Genomic DNA, 6,396 nt, shown 5'->3' on the forward strand with positions numbered 1-6,396 from the left:
AGCTGCCCCTGTCTTTTTCATTTTTTAAATAACATTGGTAAAAAAAAAATCATTAAGGCATTAATTAAGGCATATCAAGAAGCTTTAGGGTAGAGAGCAGAGGTGCCAAAACGCAGGAATGCTGGCCACATTGCAACCAACACTCCTGGTTTGGTGTGGCCAAACCAGATTAAAATATATTTGGGAAATATTTAACAAAATAAGTGAAAATACAGTGGAACATAGATAATGTTAATATGTGGTTTTCTAAGTCAGTATGTGGCCTGCAGGTTTCTTTATAAACTGTTTAGTAGCCTGTTTGTACTTGAGTTTGACACCACTGGTGTAGGGGATTGTGAAGGAAAGAAAGCACCTACAATATGCCAGGCAAAGCAAATATTATCTGATTTGATCCTTACAACAACCCTAGGAGGTAGGTGCTATTATTATCTCCATTTTACAGTTGAGGGAACTAAGGCAGACAGAGGTTAAGTAACTTGCCTAGGGTCACATAGGCAGTAAGTGTCTGAATCTGGATTTGAACTCAAGTCTTTCTGATTGAAGGCCCATTGCTCTATCCACTGAGCTAGCTAGCTGCCTAAACTTGGAATCAGGAAGACCTGGGTTCAAATCTTGCCTCAGATACTTACCAGCTCTGTGATACTGGACAAGTTACTTAACCTTTCTGTGCCTGACTTTCCACATCTGTGGGTTGGAACCAAAGGCCTCCCAGTTTTAAATCTACGGTCCTGTGTCCTGGATTTCAAACCTGGGTCTGCCATTTCCAACTTGCATCCCATTGAGCAAGTAACTTAAGCTCTTGGTACCTCAATTTCCTTACCTGTAAAATCAGAGAGTTGGAATAGATGGGTTTTGCCTTATTTAAATCTATTATCCTGTGATCCTTTCACTTCAAAGCTATCATAGAAGAATAAAGAAATATGGATTTCTTTGTAATTCAAAGCTCTCTAAAGACTTAGAAATAGATTCTCTAGACAAAGTTATAACTTAATAGAGCTTCCTAAGCCTTAATCCCAAAAATGCCAAGAAGACTGAGCAAGTTGCAATCATTAATGTTTAGAGCCATGTAGATGTTACAGAGGGTAGAACCTACAACAGTGAAAGGAGATGATTTGGTGTGTTTTTAAAAAATAAGTTTTATTGATGACTTCTCTTTTTACATCATAGTCATTTCTGAACATGCCCCAAACCCCTCTAAACGGAACCCTCCTGTATAACCAAAAACTAAAGAAAATCCCAAAACCCGAACTCACAACCCCCAAAGAGAAGTTTTAAAAAAGTTCTAATACGCAGACCTCAGTTGACAATATATACACCATTTTGTTCTAGTATTCCCCTAACTCCATGCTGAGAGATTAGAAGCAAGCTGTTTTCCTGCGATGAAGGTAACTTCCCCCCCCAAAAATAGGAACTTAACCCATTCCTTGGCAATTATCAGGTTAGTGTTTGGGGCACAGATTTTGGACACTCATAGACTCTCAGAGCTAGAAAGGACCTTAGAAGACCATCCAGTCCAATCCCCTAATTTGACAGAAGGGAAAACTGAGGCCGGGAAGAGAGAAGGTGTTTTGCCCATGATCACTAGATCGTTAGTGTGAGAGCTGGGCTAGTACCAATATCCTATGTCTCAGTACAATGTTCCTTCCCTTATACTACAAATCTGGAGCAGGGAAACAACAGCGATACTGCCTTATGGAAAGCTAGGACTTGTGATTCCATTGACTAAGGGCCCAAATATCCTTCTTTTCCCTTTCTCATTTTAAAAAAAAGGGAGTTTGAATTTAATATTATTTTATACCAGAATGGCATATAAACTATGTTCACACAGGGAAAAATGAGTAAGAATAAATGGATAATACCACAGATTCTGCTATGAGGTATATACCTTTAAAAAAGTCATTGATGGGAAGAAACACCCCCTAAACACCAAATCATATGTAACTGCCCTTTTTTTGTGGTAGCAAATAACAGGAAGCAAAGTACATACCTTTTGATTAAGGAATGGCCAAAGAAGTTGTGGTATTTGAACATAATGAACATTACTGTGCTGTGGGAAATGTCCCATATGATGTATACAGAGAAGCATGGAAAGACTTCAATGAACTGAGGCAGTGAAATAATCACAATTAAGGAAACAACACATACAATGACAACAATACTGTAAATGGAAAGGTTGACCAATCCCCAAACCATCAAAAGTGAATGCTGCAAAATTAGAGAATAAAATGGCCCCTAGAAAGAGGAGCCACCTTTATCACATTTCATGTCTTTGCAGAGGTGGGGGGAACATGGGCATGGAACATTGCATATATTTTTAGACTTTTTCAATGTGTTGATTGGTTTTGCTGATTTTTTTCCCCCTTCCTCTTTTTTCTTAAAAAAATAAACTTTGTTGAATGAGGTTCTGGGAAGGAGAAGGGAAATACCGGAAGAAATTTAGGTAATATAAAAACAAAAAAAAATCAATTAAAATTATTTTTAAAAATAGAATGACTGAACAGAATAGAAAATTTAGGTGACAAAAGACATGTGGAGGAATTTAAGTTATATGAAAACCAAGAAAAATCAATTAAACTATTTTATCAATAATATCATTCTTTTAAAAATAGAATGAACAAAGATACTTACAAGATTTAGATTGCATTAAAAAAAGTGTTGCAATATGTTATGCATTGAAATTAATTTAAATGTAAATAGTTACTAAGCAAGCTTAATTGTTTGTAATGACATTTAATGTTATTTCTAATAAAACAATTAAAAAGAAAAGATACAGGGAGGAAAACAACCAAATGGCTTTTTTGCTAATTAAAGTGAGGATATATTAGGGTGGGGGAGGGGTAAGTGGGAAGACAGTAACATGAGCCATAAAAGGGTTATGACAAAAAAAAAAGAGTGATCCAGAATGTGGGAATCTAAATGCTTTACAGATGTCAAAAAAAAAAGATCAATCCCAAGGAAAACCAAGCAATTTCTAATAAAGCCCTGAGCTTTTTATCTTTCATGAGCCCAGGCCTAAGAATCAGGAGATGGCTCGGATACTTACTGGGCATGTGACCCTAGACAAATCACTTTACTTGTCTGAACCTCAGTTTCTCTATCTGTAAAATCATCATAATTCTGGCCTTACAGTGGAAAGAGTGATGACTGTAACATTTGAGGAGCTGGGTTCAAATCCCACTTCTGCTAGTGTAACCTTGGGCAAGTGACTTCACATACCCAGGCCTCAGTTTCCTCATCTGTAAAAGAGGAGGGGGACTAAATCACTTTTTGAGACCACTTCCAACCCTTAAATCTATGATCCTATGAATCATATGGCCATATTCCATAGGGATTGTGTCTCACAGCGTTGTTATCACAAAAGTAATTTGGATAATGCAGAGTAAGCTGCTCGTCTGTGTGGCTCTGGGCGAGTTATGTAACCTTTTTCATCTCATCTGTAAAATAGTAGAAATGATAGCCTTTACTTTACAGGGTTGTCATGAGAATAAAATGAGAAAAAAATACATGGTACATACTCCCATATACATGTAGACATAGGTGTACATGCACATGTGTGTGCACAATATACACATGTATACAGATGTGCACATAATGCATTGTATACATGTGTGCATATAAATACAAGTAGACGAGTACACAGATACATACACTGAAGATTCCGTACAACATACATGTGTATATAAACTGCACACATGTGCACAATGAATATACACAGATATTCATAAATTACTACACACAGATACATACATGTACGTATATAGCACGTATACAATACAAGGGTGCAAATAAACACAAATGTATATACACATATGCATGTTGTCATTGGCAGCTCATATATCTTCTGAGATACTGCAATTCTGCTGTATTGCTCATGAGAGCACAGCCTTCTTTGATGCCGAGCAGTCCTTTGCCAGTGTCTCCTGTATTGCACAATGGAAAGCAAAGTTCTTCAAAGAGACATTGAGAATGTCCTTGCATTGCTTCTTCTGACCTTCCTGTGAGCCCTTGCCTTGTGTGAATTTTCTATAAAATAGTCTTTTAGGCAAACACATGCTTAGGACTCAAACAACATGGCTAGCCCTTTGGAGTTGCACTCTCTGAAGTAGGGTTTGAATGCTTGGCAGTTCAGTTCCAGAGAGGACCTCTGTGTCCAGTACCTTATCTTGCAAGGTGATCTTCAGAATCTTTCTATGACCATTCAAATGGAAGTGGTTCAGTTTCCTAGCATGACACTGATAGACTGTCCAGGTTTTACAGGCATTTAACAATGAGGTCAGCACAGTGGTTCCATAAAACTTCAGTTTGGTAGGCAGCCTAATACTTCTTCTCTCCCACACTTTCTTTAGAAGCCTCCCAAGCTAGCTCTTGCAGGGAATACATCAACCTCAACATCTATGTGGACACATCTAGAAAGTACACCACCAAGGTAACTTAGCCACAACATTCAAAATTTCTCCATTTGTTGTAACTGATGTTTCCACATATGGATGGTACAGTTTTGGCTGGTAGAGAACTTCTGTTTTCTTGGTGTTAATTATTAGGCCAAAATTAGCATAAGTGGCAAAGAATCCATACTTTGTTGCATCTCAGCCTCAGAGGCTGCACTGTGTGCACAATCATCTGCAAATAAAAAGTCATATACTGATGCAGAGTGAAATGAGCAGAACCAGGAGAACATTGTATACAGTAACAGCCACATTGTGTGATGACTGACTTTGATAGACTTGGCTCTTCATAGCAATGCAAGAAACTAAGACAACTCCAAAAGACTCATGATGGAAAATGATATCCACCTCCAGAAAAAGAACTACAGAGTCTGAATGCAGATGGAAGCATACTATTTGTTCTCCTTTTCCTTTGTTGTTTTGTTTTATTGCTTCATTCTCATGGTTCCTTCCATAGTTCTAAATGTTCTTTACATCATGACTAATGGGAAAATATGCTTAATATGAATGTGTAAGTAGAGCCTAAGTCAGATGGCATGCTGCCGTCTTGAGGAGAAGGGGAGAGAAGTGGGAGGAGGAGAAAATTTAAAACTCAAAATCTTTTGGAAGTGAATGTTGAAAACTAAAAATAAATTAATTAATTATAAAAATTTTTTTAAAAAAAAGTCATGTACCAACTCTCCCTCCACTTTAGTTTTGACTTGTAGCCTTTTCAAATTAAATAACTTACCATTAGTGCTATAGCTGACTTTGATGCTGTTTTTGTCCTTGTTGAAGGCATTTGATTATATCATGGAAAACATCATGCCAAAAAGCATGGGAGCAAGCACACAGCCCTGCTTCACTTCATTGGTGACTAGGAAACCACAAGAGCATCTTCCACTATCCAGAACATGTGCAAGCATGCTATCATGGAACTGGTGTACAATACTGATAACTTCTCTGGGCAACCAAATTTTGCCACAATCTTTCACAAGCTTTCATCACAGACAGTGGCAATGGCCTTAGTTAGATTGAACATTGTGTACAGAACTCTGTTCTGCTTCTGGCATTTCTCCTGGAGTTGTCAGGCAGCAAACACCATCTCAACCATTCCTCCGCCCTTTCTGAAGACACACTGACTCTCGGGTAGAAGACCATCTTCCAGGTGAAGGATCAGCCTATTAAGGAGGACTCTGGCAAGAATCTTGCTGGCAATGTCTAAGAGAGAGACCCTTCTGTGATTGTCACAGGATAACCTATTTCCTTTTCCTTTATAGAAATGGACAATGGAGGCATTCTTGAACTCCTGGGGGATAACTTCCTCTTGCCATATAATCTGGAAAATTTCTACCTGCTTTTCTATGAGCAGTGCACCCCCTGCCTTGTACATCTCTGCTGGAATAGAATCAGCTCCAGGCACTCTGCTACATAAGAGAAGCCTAATAGCATTCAAAATCTCTTCTTCAGTTGAAAGTTTGACTAGAGAGGGAGGACTTCAACTTGAGGCAAATGGTCAATGACTTCAGCACTGGTTGATGATGGTTTATTGAGGGAAAGGAAGAGAACATGAATTTATTGAGCACCTATCTGCCAGGCACTGTGCTAAACATTTTATTAACATTATCTCATTTGCTGAAATGAAGAGGCAGCCTTTGCCCTAAATGTTTCCTCCACTGGCTTTTCTCTGTAGACCAGGTTGTCACTAATGCCCCCATCAAAATACAAATGATAAGTGGTAGCTAATATAGTGGAAAGAGGGCTGAATTTGGAGTCAGAGAACATGGGTTCAAATTCCACCTTCTTCACTTACGACCTGAGTGACCTCGGGTAAGTCATTTCAAGTCTCAGTGTCTCAGCAGTCTCATCTGTGAAACAAGAGGGTTATATTAGATAGCGTCTACTGTTTCTTATATGTTGATGTATTTATATATGTATGAATGTATGGGTACATGTGGATATATGTATGAGG

Source organism: Vombatus ursinus, unplaced genomic scaffold (genome assembly GCF_900497805.2).
Source record: "Vombatus ursinus unplaced genomic scaffold, bare-nosed wombat genome assembly UNPS02014779.1, whole genome shotgun sequence".
Lineage (NCBI taxonomy): Eukaryota > Metazoa > Chordata > Mammalia > Diprotodontia > Vombatidae > Vombatus > Vombatus ursinus.